The 21,564-nt window shown below is 37.8% G+C and overlaps 1 pseudogene; it reads left to right on the top strand.

Annotated features, from left to right (window-relative positions):
* LOC112322148 (ribosomal L1 domain-containing protein 1-like) overlaps positions 1-21,251 on the top strand; it is a 38,314-nt pseudogene extending 17,063 nt beyond the window's left edge.
* Positions 21,252-21,564: the final 313 nt, after the last annotated feature.

Raw genomic sequence — 21,564 nt, 5'->3', positions numbered from 1 at the left:
AGGCTAAGTCTCCTCTCATATAGAACTAGAGGATGTTGAAACACAAAAGGGGGGATGACGACGAAAGGGAGGAAGAGAATGTGCTTCTATTATACAAACTGAGAAAACCAAACTGAAATGGACAGAGGTTTAATGAGCTGAAAAACATTCCAATAGCATAAGTAATTATTAGGAGCTGCTGCCAGGCACCTTTGTATCATGCCTTTGCACTTTATTACAGAGTTACAGCACAGAGAGATGGACGTAATGTGTTACTGTTCTTCTATATAAAAAGTAGATTGGATGGATGTGTACAGTGGGTGTTTGAAATGCTCTGAAAATCCAGGGTGAAGAAACAGGTGTGGGGAGGGCTCACTAGCTGATTGAGGAGAGCTTGTAGCTGACCAGAAGTGCTTCACTTGTGGCATCATTTTCACAGTGTGTCCAAAGGAGAGTGTAAACACTGCTTATTGTGAAACCGCTATCAGCGGGTGGGTGCTCCTGTAGGCAGCCGAACACATTGATTATCTTTTGCAGTTTGGGATAGAAATCAAAGGGGAACCATCCATGAGAGCCTCTTTCTCCTCCTCCATCTTTTAGAACCAAGACATTCAGCAGTTGAACTCTTTCCGAGTCAGTTGCAACACGTCTATATTTTTAGATGTTTCTACTTTTTCTCTCAAATGCTTGTTTATGGATTTCACTTCACAGGTCATCTCACCCCAGCAACTGAGATTAGGAGGTGGCTCACTAACATGTTTTTGTTAGGTCATTGACATTTAATGCAATTACTGATATAATAAAGTAATAAAGGTTTACCACTTTATTATGTGTGTACTGTTTGTTCCCTCTCATTTCTGTTTCCCAGTTTCCTCTTTTTTTTTTTTTTTTACCTCCTCTGGTTTATTTCCACATTTTAATAGTATGTTTCAGTTTATGTAGCGTGGTTTGAAAATATCTCTTTGCATAGTTTTTATAGCAGTTGCTGTAGGGACTACAATGTATACACTGTTCACAGCCCATTATACTTAGAATCATGTTACCATCCAGGTGGAATGTAGACACTTTATCATCACATAGACCTCTTTATTCTCCACCCTCTTTGTGTTATAGTTGTCTTCACATGATGTTTACATATATTAAAAACCCCATGAGACAATTTTGTATCTGGTTTCAGCCATCCAACATCTGTTTCAGATCTCAACAGAAGAATGGTCTGTTGCCCTGGCCAGTGTGGCTCACTTGGTTGGAGCATCATCCTGTAAACTGAAAGGTTGTGGGTTTGATTCCGGTCAGGGTACCTGCCTAGGTAGGGGTTCGGTCCCTGGTCCGGACGTGAACCAGAGCTCTCTGGTTAGGGGCATGTAGGAAAGGCAATTGATTGATGTTTCTCTCCCTCTCTCTCCCTCTCCTTTCCCTTGTCTCCAAAATCAATAAGCATGTCCTAGGGTGATGATAAAAAAAAGAGTAGTCTTTTATATTTACTGAGATATTTACCATTTGTGTTCAGTCCTTACGTTCCAACTTTACTTTTGTTATCATTTCTTTTCTCTTTCTTCTTTAGGGCAAATATGTCGACAAGGAATTCTCTTAGTTTTCCTTCACCTGAGAGTGACTTTATCTCATTTTTATTTCTGAAGGCTTTTTTCCCTCTCTGGACACAAAAAGAAAATTGGTGATACTCTTTTAAAAGACCCTATTTTTAAAATATCACTTGCTACAATAAAGTGTATAAATGGTGAGTGTACTTAGATACATTTTTACTTATGTATACATTTGTGTAAAATACCAGTCAGGTAAGCGTATAGAATATTTCCAGTTCCCCAAAAGGTTCCCCCTGTGCCCTCTCCCAGTGCATAACCCTGCCAATAACTGCCCTTATGACTGGTATCGCCATAGATTAGTGTGGCTTGTTCTGGCAATGTCACATAAATGTAAGTGTACCGTATGTATTTTTTTGTGTGTCTGTATTACTTCAACAATATAGTTTTGAGCTTCATCTATGTTGTTACATGCAGCACTGAATCATTCCTTTTTTATTGCTACATAGTATCCTATGGAATGAATGTACCTCTGTTTCTTTTTGTGAAACCATGACATTGTGATTCTAGCATTCTTTATTCGTATTTAGCTGGAATTCTTCTCTAAAAAGAAGTTACCTTTAAAGACTATTTGGTTGCTGTTGAGGTACAGCTCATATAGAAAAAGCAAGATAAATGCTGGATCCTTTTTCTTTATCAGTTTTCACAGTAATGAATTATTTCCCAGTATTCTCCAAAAGCAACAAGGGACAGTTATTTTTCTAGTATCATTTTTTACTTCATTTTATTTTTAAGCATATTTTATTGATTATGCTATTGTAGTTGTCTCAATTTTTTTCTCCCCTTTATCTCCACACCACCCTGCACTACCCCGCCTCCAGCATTCCACCCTCTTAGTTCATGTCCATGGATTGTACATCGAACTTTGGCTTCTCTGTTTCTTATACCATTCTTAACCTCCCCCCATCTATTTTGTGCTTACCAATTATACTTCTTATTCCCTGTACTTCTCCCCCCGTTCTTCCCCTCCCCCTTCCCACTGAAAACCCTCCATGTGATGTCCATTTCCCTGGTTCTGTTCCTATTCTAGTTGTTTGCTTAGTTTTTGTTTTTTAAGTTCAGTTGCTGATAATTGTGAGTTTGTTGTCATTTCACTGTTCATAGTTTTTGATCTATTTCTTAGATAAGTCCCTTTATCATTTCATATAATAAGGGCTTGGTGATGAGGAACTCCTTTAACTTGACCTTATCTGGGAAGCGCTTTATCTGCCCTTCCATTCCAAATGAGAGCTTTGCTGGATAGAGTAATCTTCAGTGTAGGTCCTTTCTTTTCAGGACTTCACATACTTCTTTCCAGCCCCTTCTTCCCTGTAAGGTTTCTTTCGAGAAATCAGCTGACAGTCTTATGGGCACTCCTTTGTAGGTAACTGTCTCCTTTCCTCTTGCTGCTTTTAAGATTCTCTCCTTATCTTTCATCTTGGGTAATGTAATTATGATGTGCCTTGGTGTGTTCCTCCTTTGGTGCAATTTCTTTAGGACTCTCTGGACTTCCTGGGAGTCTATATCTTTCACCAGATTGGGGAAGTATTCCCCCATTATTTGTTCAAATAAGCTTTCAATTTCTTCCTCTTGGTCTTCTTCTTCTGGCACCCTTATGGTTTGCATGTTAGAGTGCTAAAAGTTGTCCCAGAGGTTCCTAAGACTCTCCTCATTTTTTTGAATTCTTGTTTCTTCATTCTGTTCTGGATGGATGCTTATTTCTTCCTTTTGTCCCAAATTGTTGACGTGAATCCCAGTTTCCTTCCCTTCACTGTTGACTCCCTGTATATTTTGCTTTATTTCACTTTGGGTAGCCTTCATTTCTTCCCTCATATTGTGACTGAGCTCAATCAGTTCTGCGAGCATCCTGATTACCAGTGTTTTGAACTCTGCATCAGATAGGTTGTTTATCTCCTTGTTGCTTAGCTTTTTTTCTGAAATTTTGATATGTTCTTTCATTTGGGCCATATTTCTTTGTCTTAGTGCACCAATATATTGTAAAGGGGTGGAGCCTTAGGTATTCACCAGGGCAGGGTGACCCATGTCCCTGTGATGTGGTGCTGTACGTGGGGGAGGGGTCCAAGAGGGACCAATGCCACTTCCTAGGCTCCCCGTCAGCTTTCAGTCATGTTCTCTACTACCCATAAGCAAACTGGGCCAGTCCAGTGCTAATTCCCAGGTGGGTGGGTTTGTGTACATTCCAGGACCCCGTGGGTCTCTCCAACAAACTCTCCTGTTCTCTGGAGCCCTGGGTTGTGCGGTCTGTTGCCTGGTCCACCAGCTGCTGCCTCACCAGACACTGCAGCTTTGCCCACCCCGCTCCACAATCCGCTACCTTGCTGGGTCCACCAGCCACCACCTTGCCACCTTGCTGCGAGTCCTCTCCGCCCTGCTGCCCATCACCATCTCTCCCACCGGTCTGGATGAATGTTTCCTCTTTATCTCCTTGGTTGTCGGACTTCCATACAGTTTGATTTTCTGTCAGTTCTGGTTGTTTTTTGTTTTTAAATTGTTGTTGTCCTTCTTTTGGTTGTGCGAGGAGGCACAATGTACCCACTGACACCCCTGTCTTGGCCAGAAGTCCCAGATGATTTCCTACACTGATCTTTTTGAATGTGTTTAAATCTCAAAACTGTTTTGATTAATGTGATTTTGTGTTAATGGTTTTCAATATTCACTTGTTATAACACTGAAGTATAATTTTTAATTGTGAATGAAGATAAATATGCTTCATTCAATTACTGTTATAATTGAAATAATTATGTGACATTTAAAATGTTTCTAAATTCTGTTTTTCTGTGTGGATTAGTACACAAATAAGTGAAACTTTTTAAAGTTAAACTTCTCTTGGAAGCCAGCAGAGGGAGTGCAAGGCACTGTTTTACTTGTGAGGACTTAAAAACCATCTATAATAAAAATGTGTTCTTTTAGTAATATGGAACAAAATTAAGAATTCAAAACATTTATTCCATCAAATATATTTGCTGATCAAATTTTGTAGCTACATAATAAAAACATTGCCTAAATATTTGTAGGTCCTCGTAAGTAACATAATTTAGATAACCTAAACTTCCTTTTTAATGAGGAAAAATTTTGACATAAATTTATGTATAGAAGGCAGATAACATAAACTTGAAGTAATGTATGGTGTATTATAAATGTGATTCTGACCTATTTTGAAAATCAAATTCAGGAAATACTCAGAATAATGACTGTAGAATAATTAATAAATGTTTATTATTTTGTTACTTATTTTTGATTATATGAACAGTGTTCTAATGGTGGGAAGTACATATACACAGATGAAGGTATTTAACATATAACACTTTTAAACATCTTTGAAGTACTTATGTGTTTAAAATGTAAGGAATTAGGAAAAAATGAAACTATGAAAAGCTAAAAGGTGGTTGACGATTTAGTAGAAACTTATAAATGTGCTAATTTATATTGGATATTTTGAAAAAACCACATTATGCCAGTGGCAGTTTTTTTCTGCAGCCTGCTGTTGTCGGGTATTTATAAATATCAGAATGACGGAGACTGCCGTGAAGTAGCAAATGCTTCCCTGAACCTCTCAGTAGCAGTAATTCAATCACGCAAAGGTTACAAAAGCCCTGTGGGCCACTGTTATGTGATAGCAGAGGTAGACCTGATTGTATTGTATCAAATATTTTTAAGCTGAGAAGTGTAGTGTTAAATTTAGTACTCCATCAAAGTAATTCTATTACTCTGAGTTTGATATATCCATTTCATTTTTGTTCCACATTGTGTTCTGTTTGTTTTCAGTATATATTATCTGGTGGTAATATATGTGTGTGTGTGTGTGTGTGTATTTACACAAAGCAATAAATTGTAAATAAGATTAAATATTATGAAGTACATGTTAGAATAATTTTAAAATTTAAGACTAGTATTTTTTAAACATATGCACTTTTTAGTATAGCCAGAGTTAAATTTTGAAATAAATATCCAGAGAGATATATTTTAACTATTACTGCTGAATTTTCCATGCTTTCATTTTTAGCCTAAGGTTAGTTAGCATTTCATTTGAGCTTTGAATTTTGCAAGAAATGCAAATTTAAGTACTTTTAATTAAGTTTCTAGTTATCTTTCATGAAAAGTTATAAGTATTCTTATAAAATATACTCAATTGAACATAGATTTATAAAACAAGAAAAATATACTGGGTTATCCATCTTTTCCTGGAGATAAAAATAATTGAGTACTACTTCAAAGTGAATTAGTACTACATCAAAGAAAGAAATAGATGTATTTTACTACATGAACTTAAAAATATTTCTGCTTGTCAAAATAAATGCAAACTTAAAAGGCAAGCTCCAAAGGGGAAAGCACATTTGTACCATATATTAAAGGTTACAGATTACAGAATAAACTTTCTGCATTTAATATATCTTTTAAAAGCATACATTTCAAAGTATAGATATTTCTTAAAAGAAAAAATACAAATCATTACTAGATTCACGAGAAAAATACATTTTCACCAGAAATGCAAATTTGAACAATGAAGGATTTTTTGTTTTGTTTTTCCAAATTGCCTTCCAAATTTGCAATTAAAACAGTAATGCAGGGTGTTAAACTTTGGGGAAGTCATTTATGACTCATATGCCTTTCCAGTGGTGTGTAATCTGATACAGTCTTTCAGGCAGATATTTATCAAAAGGGTTAAAAATGTCTCTGCATTTCGACTTGGTATTTCCATTTCTAGCAGTTTGTCCTGAAGACATATTCGAAAACTGGCACTTTACATTGACTTTTCCCTTTGCCTGGAAGGTCTTTCCGAGTTAATTACGTAGGTAAACCCCCTTACTGCATCCATCTTCAATCAAGCATCAGCTTCTCAATAAGGCCTTTCCTATTTAAACTGCAAATTCCACCATTTCAACCCAAACCCCTTTATTCTGCTTTTTTCTTTATTCCATAGCACAAGACATCTTCCAACATACTCTACAACTTCTGTGTTCATCACATATATTGTTCATTGGAAGCTCAATGAGGACTGAAATCATTGTCTTGTTTTCTGGTGTCCTGTTCCTTCAATTATATGAAGGAGTATCTGGCGTATAGGAGGTGATTAATATTTGTTGAATGACTGAGTGAATGTCAAGAATATTCATTCGTGACTGCCTGAAGGAGGGGAAGGAGGTTATGTAGAAGTGGGAAAAGGGAGAAAAAGTGGGAACAACTATAATAGCATAAACAATACAAAAATAAATAAAAAGAATATTCATTCCAGCATTATTTATGAAAGCAAAAGAAAAAAATGGTAAAAATTCTTTTGTCTCTGGGAATTGTTATATAAACCATGGTCCTTTCACATATGTATTAATTACCCAGGCTGTTGAGACAAATGACAGCAGTTGGGTGGTTTAAAATGATGGAAATGTATTCTCTTACAGTTCTAGAGGCCAGGAGTCTGAAATCAAGGCGTTGTCGGGACTGGCTCCTGCAGACTTTGAGGGAGAGTGCGTTCCATGCTTCCTTCTGGCAATCCTTGGTGCATCACTCACTATTCCTCTGTCTTCATATTAGCTTTCTGTGTCTTCTCTCCTTCTAATCTCTCATAAAGACACTTAGCACTGGACTTAAGACCCACCCTGATCCAGGATGATTCTCATCTCAGAACCCTTCACTGTGTCTTTTAAAGAAGCTTTTCCCAGGTTCAAAAACATATCTCTGAGGAGAGGGATTGCCGTTAAACACACTGCAATAGGTTATATTGCAACAGTGCTATCAAGAATCTTAGTCTGGTTATTGTTTAAAGTCTTGAGAAATGTTCATGATGTAATGTCTAATTAAGAAATGATGGTGCAACACACAGAGTAAATAACCCCAATATTATTTAGATTTGTAAGTTCAAAGTGACCAGAGGAAAATAAACAAAAATATTAAAAAAAATCTAATGCTGGGATACTGGTTGATAGGAATACAAGTGCTTTATCTTTATTTTCAAAATTTCCAGAGTTTTCCAAAATTTATACAAAGAAAATAGATTTTAATTTATATATTTACAATTCTCATATTATGAGAAAATAATAAAAATTAAATTCAAACAGTCCCTATAAATGGTTTATGGGAAGGCAGGAAAAATTAAGTTTCAGAATGACACGGTGGTTAATCATCCTTTTTAATCTACACCGGTTGGCTTATTCTCATGGAATTCATATGTCAATTTGCTCAGGAGAGTGTGGAGACCTTTGTCCCTAGAGATGTTCTAGAAAAGATGAGTCCCTCTGCTGGGAAAGTTAGAAACCCACCTTTCTGAGAACAATAGAGTGAACTGAAGCACCCTTGACTCCCTTGTAGTCTTATAATTTTGTCAGTTTTAGCATACCGAACATTTTGATTTATCTAAGGCAAATTAATAGGAAGTTCTTATCTTTTCTTGACTCTTCCTGTTTTGCTTGCTTTTATGCTCACTTTTTGGAATCCTGCCATTTTTACCTTATAATTGATTAATTTAATTAAACGGGTATTCATTGAGAGCTTCTTATGTGCCAAGCACTATAACCAGTGAGTTTGAATTTGGGAGAATATCAGTTCTGAATTTAGGAGTAAATGCTTTCACAGGGGACTTGTGTTGGGGCTACTTGAAGAACCAGTATCTCCTATGTACAGAATACCAGCTCCATGTCGCATACTTGGCCACTTCCTCTGAGCTTGGCTCCATGCCAGGGACCAGACTCTGCCAGGTTTGGACAGGAGCCTTGGAGGGAATTGTGAAATTAACTGTTACTGAGATTCTGGTGTCTTCTCCCTATTTACTTGCCCCTTGATTGACTGGTGTTGGTTCAGGTTTGCAATGTCAGGAATTTCCCAGATGAAATCTGAGACTGGCCCCCATGCATAGATGTCCAGGAAAGACCAAAGAAAGAGGCAGGCCACTCCATATTGGTAGGTGACAAGTTTAATGAGCAAGGAACTTACGTACCAGGCTTATCACAAAACGAGTAGATCCCCACGCCCACCTGCCAGAGTCTTAAATGTTTATATAAAGGTCTTAACTAGGTACAAACACCATCCAGCTCGTCTTAACTACACGTTGTTCTCTCAAGGCTATACAGTTGAATATGGCTCGTACTATGGAAACAGTTGGCAAATGTACATTCTAAAGAAAGGGGAGGGGTAAGGAGCCTCCGATTTCCTGTGTCCAGCTGAAGAATCAACCAGTGGTCACATCCTCTTGATGACCTCCTCCAACAACTGAGGACCTATGTGCAAAAAAACTTATTTCCCAAAGTAATTGATCATATCCATTAGATAACTCTGGGAGGAAAGTAAAATAGAGAATTAAAATAAATAATTAGGGAATTATTCCACTTTAATATTTTAATTCTAATAGTTAAATGCTGTTTCATGTAATTTATAATGTTTTGACTAGTGATACATCAGAGATTTCCCTGAGGTATAAAGTACAGTAAAGTCAAATTAACTTTTAAAAAGATGCTTTTGAATGTATTAATAAACATGAATTCACTGAAGCGAGGAAGAACTCGACTTGCAGACCTTACCTATATTTTTGGAAGCATAAATGAAAGCAGTTTCCTAAATTTGCTCATTGTTCTGTCCTGCTGTGGACATTAGCCAGTATTAGGCTTTTTAGCACCAACATGAGCACTTCCATTTGGATCTCACTCAAAAGATGATACCTCTAGGAATTTAGCAACCCTTTTCGTCACTCTGAACATCTATCTAGTGTAGCTCTAGGGAAAGCTATTTGATTACCTTTCAATAAGTCCAATTCTCCAGAAGCCATTTAACACACCAATGATCCCAAGAAACTACTTGTAGCAAATCACATTTAAACTGGTAAAAAGAGCCACTTCCTCATACTGTCCCTGTTGGTGACCACCGGGGCTATGGAACCCACGCCTTAGTGTTCAAATGTCAGTCAGCCATGTGCAGGACACAAGGAAGTCTCTGCTAATGTGCTCTTTTGAGCTCCTTCTGTTTTTTTCATTCATCTTAGATAATGTTTGTAAATTATAAAAGGGAAAGTGAGATTTTAAGATAGATAATTTAATTTTTTTGCATGCAATATCTGGTGGCTTGTAGAAGTGAGACAGTCATTTACTAAAAGCAAGCATGACTGGGACTAAGCCTCTGACTTATTTCCAGGCTCATGTGTTTCCAAAAGGTTTGATTTTTTTTCTAGGTTAATTTTAGTTAGAAGCATGATTGCTTCTACCCAGGGGTTAAGAACAGTGAAACATATCCTAGATGAAAGACATTGAAGTCAGGGCTATGCCTTGTTTGTTTTTATAATATTCATCATGGGCTTGGCATATCAAAGAATTTCAGTACAATTTTCTTCAGTACACTTATGTTCAATTCCTACCTGGGTTGCATAGACCTGGGCCAGCCGTGTAAGGTCCCTGGGGCTTATTTTCACCATTTTGTAAAGTGAGAAAGTTGCTATCTGCCATTTTGAGGAAAAAACAGGCTAATGTTCATAAATATATTTTTAAGCTGTGGTTTCATGTGAAAAAGTTATTACTGTGTACACATGGTAACTGTATTTATAGATAACAGCACACTGTAACCTTGAGGTTATGAGGAGAGGTTAAAAGAGGTTGTTGGAACATCCAATTGGGGTCCCAACGAGGGATCCCCAACAAGGGATACTGGTACATTATATTTCTGTCATTTTACCTGAGCTAAATTTCTTTATAGCACTTACATCACATATTTTTGTTTGTTTTAAGATATTTTTATAACCAATTAATAGCATTTATTAAAATAAATGCCTTGCTCGTCATGTACCCAGCTGAACCCTGAGCACTTAAACTGGCATCTGGCACCCAGTGGACACTCAGCTATTTTTACAGTAAATCAATGCCACCACACGGCGGAGTGCACTCACCACCGGTCTCTGTCTGCCGGTGTTGATGCCGATCCGTGTTTTTTAACCTACTCGAGACTAGAGATATGAATGATAAGAAAATCACAGTTTTCATATCCTATGTAAATAGAAAATAAAAATATTTTTAAATACTATGAGTGAGCAAATATGTTTTGCTATTAAAATTAGAGGATTATGTAGCAAGATTTGATTATTAAATTACAATTTTATGGTAGGCAATATATTTTACCTCAGATCATTAAACTTAACCTTTGTGTGATTCATATCATATTCTTATGTTCCATTTACTAAGAAACAGACTTCAGAATCCATTAGATATTTGAAAGCATTATTGGCTCTCATACAAACAGAAACATTTTTGAATGGAATCTTATAAATATACAACAAAATCTTACCACTAATCAGTATATCCAAATATTGTTTCATGTTTATTCAAGCATACACTGAAGTAGTTGGCATATTGTTGGCAGGTCTTAGCAAATTACTTCATCTTTTCAGAAATGTTTAAACCAGACTGACAGTTTGGACTACCATGATTGTCTATCTTTTCCACAACGCGAACCAAAGGATTTTCTTGCATATAAAGTTAAGAACAATGAGAAAGGGTTGTCCACCGCGATTGTCACTTTGCACTTGAGACTGCATGGAAGCATTATAGTTGCGCTCGAGGACGTGAATAGTCAATATGACGTGGTTCTGGATGAATTATGTTAAGAACTTGAGGAACTTTTTGTTTTATATTCTATATTTTTCTATAAATAACACATTTCTTTCTGAATTTGAACTTTTTTTGTTTGATGTGAACACTTTAAAATGCTTTCTTCTTCCATTTCTCTGTCTGAATATCATTATACATTCTAATAATTTGTTTTCTGGCTGATGTGAACTCTGTTTTAATATTTTAAGTATTAGATGGAGGTGCTTGATCATTTGGCACTTTCTCACTTAAAAAATCTGTTACAATATTTTTATATGTTTCTATCTTGGAAAAACACTTTAAATTGACAATTTATTTTCATTGGTATTCACTTAGATGAATATGATTCAGTTTTTTAACATTGAGAAAAATATCCAAATTAATACCATATATTTATTTCTCTAAATTGTATTAATAAGTCTAAATTCAAAATAATTTTTTGCATTGGCATGTTTTGTACAGGGAGAATAAGTAAGGCCCATTAATGTGAGGAACTATTTCAGTACTGTATTGTATGAGACTGTACATTGTATTTTACTCGATAGATGACATTAAGGAAATAATTAGTATCATTGCTTTAATTAAAATTCTGTTGATTGCAAACTACAGAAACCAACTAGAGTGAGTTTACGAAAACTAGAAAATTATCCAATGAAACACAAGGGCAGGTAGGGCTCTCCGATGACTACAGCCAATGTCAAGAAAGCCATCAGAACTCCTAGCCATAATCTGTCACTTTTCTCTGTTTTGCTCTGAGTATCTGTCTCACTATGTCTCTCTTTGTAAACTGTTTTCTTTCTGCTTCTCCATGACTATGATGGAAAAATGGTTACTCAAAAATACCAAGTTTATATCAACATTGCTTCATCTACCCTAATTGGCTGTCTATGACCTTCAATTTTAAGTTTTTAATAAAGATTTCTTTATTAATTTGGCCTTGACAAAAATATGCTGTTTATTAATGTTATTCACCAAACATTTTTTCTTTCCATCTTGCATGCATGTGATAGGATTGTACTTCCTAGCCCCATTGTAGTCGCGTGAGACCATGTGATTTATTCTGGTCAATGAGGTGTGAGCAGTTGTGATGTGTCATTTGACTACCAGTAAGACACTCTCTAGAGTGTACTTTTCCTCTGCTTTGATGAGGAACAATGTTACAGTTAATGGCTACTACATCAGCTTGAATTCCTAAATGAAAGTATGCCAGATTAGGGTCCCCAGGCATTCCTCCATGGAGCAAGAAATAAACCTGAGATGTTAAGGTTGTTTGTTATCTCAGCACATAGCCAAGCTTATTTTGACTAATACATAAGTATACCTGGGATTGTATTATATTTGCACATTTTCCTTTGAATTTGATCTGTCATTTAAAACTCCGCTCGAGGCCACTGCTTTGTTCCTGTCTGCCCTGCACTCACACCATTTTCCTGTTTCCAGCTCTGTACGCATTTTCTTCTACATGCTGTGTTGCTGTTGTAAGAATTCGCAGAGAACATATAGACAGTGCACTAAAATGTGTGGGAATAAACATTAGCTAAGAGTTAGAAGACATCCATGCATTCTTTCCCTTAATTCAGCTAGGATCTATAGCACTTTATCATTTTGAAACTCAATCTCTTCACATGAAAATGAACGTATTGTTCCAGAAAGGACCCATGAGGGGGACAAGATACTGTTACCAAAGGGACCCCCACTCTCCTGGGGTCCCTCTGTACCATGTTCACCTTGCCCGCCACCCTTAGGAATTACGGCTCTCAATGCCAGAGTTTGGTGAAAAGGAAAGGAACTATTTATTCAAAAGTCATACAGGTTTATGGTAATGGCAGAATGTTGCCGTTAAATACTCAAAGTTCCTTAAAGCATCCACCAACACACACAGTCCTTCCTTCCCCTCTTTGCCCAGTCCGACCAGTCAGTGGTACCATATCTCAGGAAGTCTGTGGATCGGCTAGCTCCCGGTTCTTCCCAGTAATCTGTGCTTGGCTGGCAGGCCTGCTGCGGTTCCCAGCACCATCAGCTATGTCTCTGGGATCTTCTCATGGCACACTAGCAAGAATTCTTTCGCCCCTTTCCTTCTCTCAACTTCTCTCCTGCATTCTTCTAAACTGCTAAGAGAGAGCTCTGCATGGCTGCTACATCTTGCTTTCTGCTTCCTAAGCCATGTGGTTAAGGGAACGCCTCTCCACACCCTCAACCATGTGGTTAGCCTCCCTAAACCACATGATTTGACCTGCATGGCTGCCACAGATGGGTTTAAATCCCTGCATGAATCTTCTGCAATCCCATTTCTGACTCATCCCAGAATCGGATACACCTGCCAGCACTCCCGTATTTTTCCAGCCTTTCTTTGCTGCCATAGTTAGTCCAGACAGGTTTGGCCCTGTGGTGTGGAGTGAACCATCTCCAAGCTCTCACACAGGCCCTGTAACCAGGGGGAGCCGCCTCCCAGTTACATCATGGGTTGAAGTCATTCCCATCTCCCTGGCTCAAAGCATGGCCACAGCTACTTAACACATCCATGAAGTTAGTCAGCTGTTATAGATATGTAAAATAACCATTTTTGCATATCAGGTATGAAGCTGGCCAACTGTTGATATGCAAAATAACTCTCAATGGCCCTGCTCAATGTGTCCCATCCTGAAGTCTAGACTTGTGGGGGTGGGGATATCCTGTATTTTTATAGTTCCTGGACACCTCAAGTTCTGGAACCCATTACAAATCCCTCTTTGGGGGTCCTGGCTGCACCCCATTACAATATTACACTCTACCTATTTCAATTATAGTGTATAAAAACTAAAGCACTATAGTATGCGTATTTAAGTTATTGCTACCTATCTATTCATCTATTATCTCTATCTGTCATCTTCATATAAATTGCTTAGGCATATTTTCCCAAGGTTTAGCTGGGGATTGTTTTACTTGCTTAGTTTAACTAATAAATACGCAAGTGTATAAATTCAAAAACAATGATTGACATGTGAAAATTAATAAATATCTCTTTTAAAAATTTGAATTGCTCTAAACATTTGTTTCCTCAGTATTTCTTTTTTAAGTGTATATTTTATTGATTATGCTATTACAGTTGTCCCAGTTTTTATCCTTTGCCCACTTCTGCCCAGTAGCCCTCTTCCCTCCAGCAATCTGCCACCCCCCACCCCAGCTTAGTTCATGTCCAAGGATCATGCACATAACTTCTTCGGCTTCTCCATTTCCTATACTATTCATAACATCCCCCTGTCTATTTTGTACCTACCAATTATGCTTCTTAATCTCTGCACCTTTTTCCCCATTCTCCCCCTTCTCCACCTCAGCTGATAACCCTCCATGTGATCTCCATACTTATGATTCTGTTCCTGTTCTGGTTGTTTGCTTAGGTTTTTGTTTTTGTTTTTGTTTTTGTTTAGATTCCATTGTTGATAGTTGTGAGTTTGTTGCTATTTTACTGTTCATAGTTTTGATCTTCTTTTTCTTAAATAAGTACCTTTAACATTTAATGTAATAATGGCTTGGTGATGATGAACTCCTTTAACTTTACCTGGTCTGGGAAGCACTTTATCTCTCCTTCCATTCTAAATGATAACTTTGCTGGATAGAGTAATCTTGGACATAGGTCCTTGCCTTTCATGACTTGGAATACATCCTTCCAGCCCCTTTTTACCTGCAAAGCTTCTTTTGAGAAATCAGCTGATAGTCCTATGGGAACTAGGACTTTGTATGTAATTCTCTGCTTTTCTCTTCTACTTTTAAGATTCTCTTTTTATCTTTAACCTTTGGCATTTTATCTGATGTGTCTTGGTGTGATCCTCTTTGACTCTCTGTGCTTCTTGGACGTGAATGTATGTTTCCTTCACTAAGTTAGGGAAGTTTTCTTTCATTATTGTTTCAAGTAAGTTTTCAATTGCTTGCTCTTGCTCTTCTTCTTCTGACAACCCTATAATTCAGATGTGGGTATTTTGTAGATATCCCCAAGTTTTATACTACCCTTACTTTTTTGAACTATTGTTTTTTATTTCTGTTCTGATTGAATGTTTATTTCTTCCTTAACTTCCAAATAGTTTATTTGAATTCCAGCATCCTTTCCTTCACTGTTTCCCTGTGGATTTTTCTTTATTTCACTTAGTGTAAACTTCATGTCTTCCTTTATATTGTTTCCACATTCAATGAATTCTCTGAGTATCCTGATCACCAGTGTTTTGAACTCTGCATCTGATAGGTTGGCTATCTCTCTTTTGTTTAGTTCTTTTTCTGGGGTTTTGTTGTCTTCTTTCATTTGAGCCATATTTCTTTGTTTCATCAATTTGGCAGCCTCCCTGTGTTTGTTTCTGTGTATTAGGTAAAGTTGCTTTGACTCCCTGTCTTAGTACACCTGTTAAGTTGTATGGGGTGGAACCTTAGATAATTGTCAGGGAAGGGCACCTGCTTTACTGCTTTGTGGCTCTGTGTGGGGGGAGGGCTCAGATACTGGACAGTGATGCTGCCTGACTTCTGGAGGTTTGCTCTGCATTCGCTCCATTTCCAGTCACTTCACCCACTTGCCGTATGTGACTGGTACCTTTCTAGCTGTTGCCCTGGTGGTAAATCCCAGAGTGGGTGTGTTTGCATACATTCTGTGTGGGCCCTTTAAATGGAGTTTCCTGAGAAACCAGCAGTTTTTTCCATTGTCCCAACTCCCACTGTTTTTTATATCCAGAAATTATGGGGCTTTATCTTCCAGGTACTGGGACCCTGGGCTGTGTGGTCTGGCCTGGCCTGGGGCTGGGGTTGCTCCCTTCCAGGGTATCCCTCCTGATTTTTAGCCACCACATGTGAATGTGGGACCACCCATTCCACTGCTGCTGCTGCCTCTCTGTGTTACATCAGGTCTCCTCCCCTCTCCATACCAACTCTGCATCTATGCCCCTTGTACTGTCTGCATGAATGTGGCTTCTTTAAATCCTTGGTTGTTGGACTCCCACACAGTTTGATTTTTTGGCGGTTCTGAGTGCTATTTGTTTTGAGGTTAGTTGTAATTCTTCTTGTGGTTGTGCAGGGAGGCGAAGCATGTCTACCTGCACCTCCATCTTGACTGGAAGTCCCTTCTCAGTATTTCTTACATTATGCTTCAATATAGTGATTAAAGGAAATGATAAGTTTAGGTCCATACTTCAGAACACTATGGATAATGTCCAGGTAGTGATTTAACTGTGTTGTTCATTAAATGCCAAGGCTAGCACTAGGTTATACCTGTGCAGCTATGTTTCTGATTAAACAGTGGGATTTATTAGTCATGTGCACTGGTGTGAGATTGGGAGGCAGAAGCAATCTTTCTGTCTCCTTTGGGTATTATTCTGCAAGAAACAATGTCATGGAGATGGAGGTACTTCTGAAACTGCTTCTCAGGATCTGCTCTCCAGCTCCTGGCTTTGAGAAGCACATACGTAGCAGCAGTAATAGTGTCTTAATTTCACCATCCTGATAACCTCTGCGGTTACAGAAGATGGACCTAGAAATCTGTTGTTCCAGTAGTGGACTCTGAGGTAGTAATTCCTTAGTGGGTTGTTTCTATCCTGTTCTTTATTTCTGGAGGCCCAGTTCAGAGGTTGCTCTTGCAGCCTTCTCAATGATTCTCTAAGCACCTAAACTGTATTTAATTTATTCTTACATAAAATATCTACAGCAGTGGTTATCAAGCTTTTGTGCGCCCCAGAATGACCCAGTGAACTTGTTAAAGTACAGATAACCGGTTCCATTACCAGAATTTCTGATTTATTAGATATGGGAGTAAGATCTAAGAATATTGATATATAATTTTGATCCAGCAGTCTCACTTCTGGGAATATATCTGAAAGAACCCACAATACTAATTCAAAAGAACATAAGCACTCCTATGTTCATTGCAGCATTATTTACAATTGACAATTTATGGAAGCAGCCCAAGTGTCCATCAGTAGATGAGTGGATAAAACAACTATGGGACATTTACACAATGGAACACTACTTGTCCATAAAAAAGAAGAAAAATTTACCCTTTGTGACAGTATGAATGGACATGGAGAACATTATGCTAAGTGAAATAAGCCAGTCAGAGAAAGACAAATGCCATATAATTTCACTCATGTGTGGAATCTAATGGATGAACTGAATTAACAAGGAAAACGGGGACAGACTCATAGATGGAGAGCAGGTGACAGCTAGTGGTGGGGGGAGGAGGGGAGGGAGTAGTGGGATTGAGCAAAAAGGAAAAAGGACTCATGGACATGGACAACAGTGTGGGGACTACTGAGGGGAGGGAGGTATACGGAGACTAAATGGTGATGAAAGAAAAATGCAATAAAGATTAAATTAAAAAAACTAGAAGTTCACAGATAGCTGAACCAGAGAAAGTACTTTGAGAACCGTTGATCAGCATCTGTGATGAAGTAGGCCTTGTCCCCAAATATATCAAATAATTCAGGCCAGTCACAATTGTTTCACAAAATTTCACTAATTGAACTCATTATATAGTGATGATTCCAAAATGGAGAATATTAATTGGATTTACAAAAAAAATATATAGTAACATGTTAATACAAATTTAATAATTGGCAAAATATGCTAGAGTGACTTATGTTGAGTATATATTTTTATTTTTATTCTTTGGGATAAACTTGTTTGGATGATGCCACATAGTGACATTATCATACATTAACATATACCTTCCCCCACCACACTCCCTGACCCCAATCTGAATATCACTTCAGGACAGAGAGGTAATGCTTTTGTCACTATGGAGCTTTTCTATACATTCTGTTTTTAAAATAGAGGCTTAAAAAGAACTACCACTTAAATTTAATAATTACCTTTTAATACTACATATATTAGAGAATCTTACTTTAAATTTTAGCTTAATCATCTCTTAACTTAGTTTGGCTCAGTAGTGTTTACATGAAAGATTTTAAGGTCCAAAGATATACGCCCTTACAGAAAAAGTTGAAGCCGGTATCTAAATCTTTTGATACCTGGTCTAGCTTTCTTGTCGTTACTGCTATCAACTCTCTCCGGACTGTGGGTTTCATGTTACTTATCTTATATTTCTGTGCACTCAAATCAGCAGTGGAAAATTTTTGCTATACGTCCAACAAAATTTTAAAATACATTAGAATGAATTACATTGCCGTGCTCATGCTGATATTTAATACTTCAGCGTCAACCAAAGGTCACTATTTGCTACCAGTTTTCAAGTTGCTATTTTTATGCTGTTTAAAATATTATCTCATGCAATTTAAGTTGTTCTTTGATTCTTAGAAATAAATATATTTGGATGTTATCCAGTACCTCTGTACGAATTAAACTCCCTTACTGTATAATTGTGTTGTTATATTTAATCAAAAGTTAGCTTCCTGCCAGAGTGGCTTGTTAAGGATTTGTTAATTCTGACTTTTTTAAAAAAGATTTTATTTATAGAGAGAGGGGAAGAGAGGGAGAGAAATATCAGTGTGTGGTTGCCTCTCCCACTGTCCCTTCTGGGGACCTGGCCTGCAACCCAGGCATGTGCTCTGACTGGGAATCAAACCAGTGACCCTTTGGGTCACAGGCCAGCACTCAATCTACTCAGCCATACCAGCCAGGGCTAATTCTGATTTTCTTATCTGAAATGTAATTGAACTCAGTGGTCAACAGCTCCTCTCTCTAGTTTTCAGATAACAAAATACATTTTGAATTTTTATTACTTTCTCCAGAATTCTTGTTTTTCAAACTTATAACTTTTTTCTTTAAAAATTACTTTTTTTTTTACAATGATTGAAGCAATTGAAAAAATAAATCACCATGAATTGATTATTCTTGAGGCTTTGCTATTTTAAAACAATTTAAGATAATTTTCAATCTCTTCTAATTTGTTTTAAATCCAATTAAAAATATATAACAGTCTGGAATTTTCTAGTTCAGTCTAGTCTGTTGGGCAGCTCAAAGAAATTTGGTTCATTCCTGTCTCTGCTGTCAGCTCTTGTCCATGAAAATTATCCTTCGCCACCTACCTCATTATGTACCAGGAACCTAGTAAAAGTTTGTTATGGAGTTGTGACATAGCCTAAAAACTTAGGTGGCAAACTAGAGATATAATCTTATAATTTAGTGATATTTGACAACATGAAATAAGTCATCTCTTCAAAATCATTTCTGACTTAGAATTGATTGGGGATTAATACTTGTCAGAGCTGGTGATGGTACAGAGGGCTTACTACAATGTAACAGTCTCCCTATATTTGCATATGATTATAACTTTCTGAAGTAAAGAGCTTTTAGAAATAGTGTATGAAATGATACTTATAAGGATTGTGTGGCAAGGTGAGGTGCATCAAGAGGGGTTTAGTGTATAATACATAGAGAAACTTTTAGGATATAAGTGAAAAATAATTAAGTATATGTCTACTGGGATTTATTGTGTGCAAATAGGCCATGACTAGGAAAAAATAGGGGAGAAAAGATGATATGTTAGAGCAGAAATAAATTATTTTCACTGGTATTTTCTTTGTTTAGACATCATAATTACTAATTTTAAGTGTACTTAAAAATTTTATGTAAGTCTCTTTTTTATGTTGCTTAATGGTATAAAATTAAAGAAATAAAACAGTGCTCATTCTTACTGCTAAACAACATCTAGTAATAAAATCACACTCATGCATTTAAAAATGAAGACTGAGTGGGGCTCCGCACACGAGTCTGCTCAAGTGAGCAGGCCTCGCCCGCAGCCGCAGCCTCAGCTCGGATCTCAGCGACCCGGGCTGCCCCTGAAAGAGCTGGGTGAAGGGCAGGCCAGAAGGCCATGGAAGCGCTGCTGGCACATTCCAGGTCCAGGGGAAAGATGAATGGCTTGCTTTTGAATGAAAATGAAAAAAATTTTAAATGGTGGTATTATGGAAAATGCCATTATTCACAGTATTCAATCAGACTTAGCAGATATCTGTTTATTTACTGAGGATGAACACAATGTAACTCCTGAAAAGACAGAACATTTTTAAAAGAAGCTTTTGAACAAACATGGAACCAAAACCATTTCTCAGATTATTCCCCTCTGAACTTTAAAGAAAGGAGTACAAAGCCTATGAGGCCAAGCTCTGCCTTCTGGGTATTTTCGATTTCTTTCTTACTGATGCAAGACTTAGGCAGCTATTACCCTCACACCTCAGGGAGATACTTCTGTTAAGAGAGAGAAAGTTCCAGTACCTGTAGACCTTCAAGCCAAGAATCTTTCCAGAGAGATCAATGGATCGGTAGGCAGAACTGTCTTAAACGTTCTGTAAGTTGCTCCCGCAGCACTGTGGGCATGGTCACACTGGAATGCAGGGTCCCTACTCCATCGGAAACATTCTTGCTGTCCCAGAAATTGCCGGAGTGGGAGAGCGTGAAAGTCTTGTGAGTGAAAACTGAGAGATCAGTCACCCTTCCCTCTTCTGTTCATTTGACAGTAGTCAGGATGAAGTCAAAGAGCTGTGTACTCCTCGTCAGAGGAAAAAAGAAGCAAAGGGAAAAGAAAGCAAAGAAAATACAAAGACAAAAAGAATATGATGAAACACAAAAGGAGATGAAAAGAAATAGAAGACTTATGAAACAGGATAGAAAGGCTGCATCAGCTCTAACTACAGAGGAGGCAGCACATAAAACTAATGGTCCTCCAGTGAGGGACCCTGGACCCCAGAAGACAGACACCCCCAAGCCTGAGAAGAAAGAGGCTTGCAGAGTAAAAGCCAAAAAGAAAGTGCAAGATGAACCAGGAGATGGAATTCCTTTACTGGTCCCGATAGGAAAGACTCCTGCCAAAGAAAACGTAGAGATGCAAAAACATACCACAGGAAAGAAGTCTCCAAAAAAGAGCCCTGGCCTCCACACACCTTGCGGGAAGGAGGCCTTCCCACTGTGGACACCTCGAAAGCAGCAGAGCTCAGGATCCCAGGTTAAGTGCCCAGGGAAGAAGCCAGGAGTCAAACAAGAGGTGGAGAAGGAAATAAACTCTCCTCTGGGGAAAAAAGACCCAAGACAGATGTCCCAAAGCCAGAGGCCAAGTTCTTTACTACAGCTAATGAAGCTGCAAAATAAAGCTCCCCACACCTTCAGACAAAGGCCCTCAAACCCCAAAGTGTCCCAGTTGACCTAAAATCAGTGACTCAACCAGGGGGCAACACCAGAGCTGCCCAGAGACCTTTTGAAAAATACCTGGGTCCTGAACCCTGTGGCATCCTTCTCCAAGAGAGAGGCCTGGACTTGAGTATGTTCACAACCTCCACGAGTAATTCTGATACATGTTTGTGGGTGGAAGAACCAGTAGTTTGAATCCATTTTTTAAAATTGCTCTTCTGTGTATTTGCTATTGTAATAGAAAATACAGTGCTTTTATTGAAGTGTATAATTTGCTTTTGAGGAAATAAAATGACGACTGAGTTTTTTAGTAGGACAGATGAGAATAAACA

The sequence above is a fragment of the Desmodus rotundus genome, chromosome 3 (genome assembly GCF_022682495.2).
Source record: "Desmodus rotundus isolate HL8 chromosome 3, HLdesRot8A.1, whole genome shotgun sequence".
NCBI classification, from domain to species: Eukaryota; Metazoa; Chordata; class Mammalia; order Chiroptera; family Phyllostomidae; genus Desmodus; species Desmodus rotundus.
Note: the sequence above shows the minus strand (reverse complement) of the source record. Positions and strands in the feature narration are given on the sequence as shown.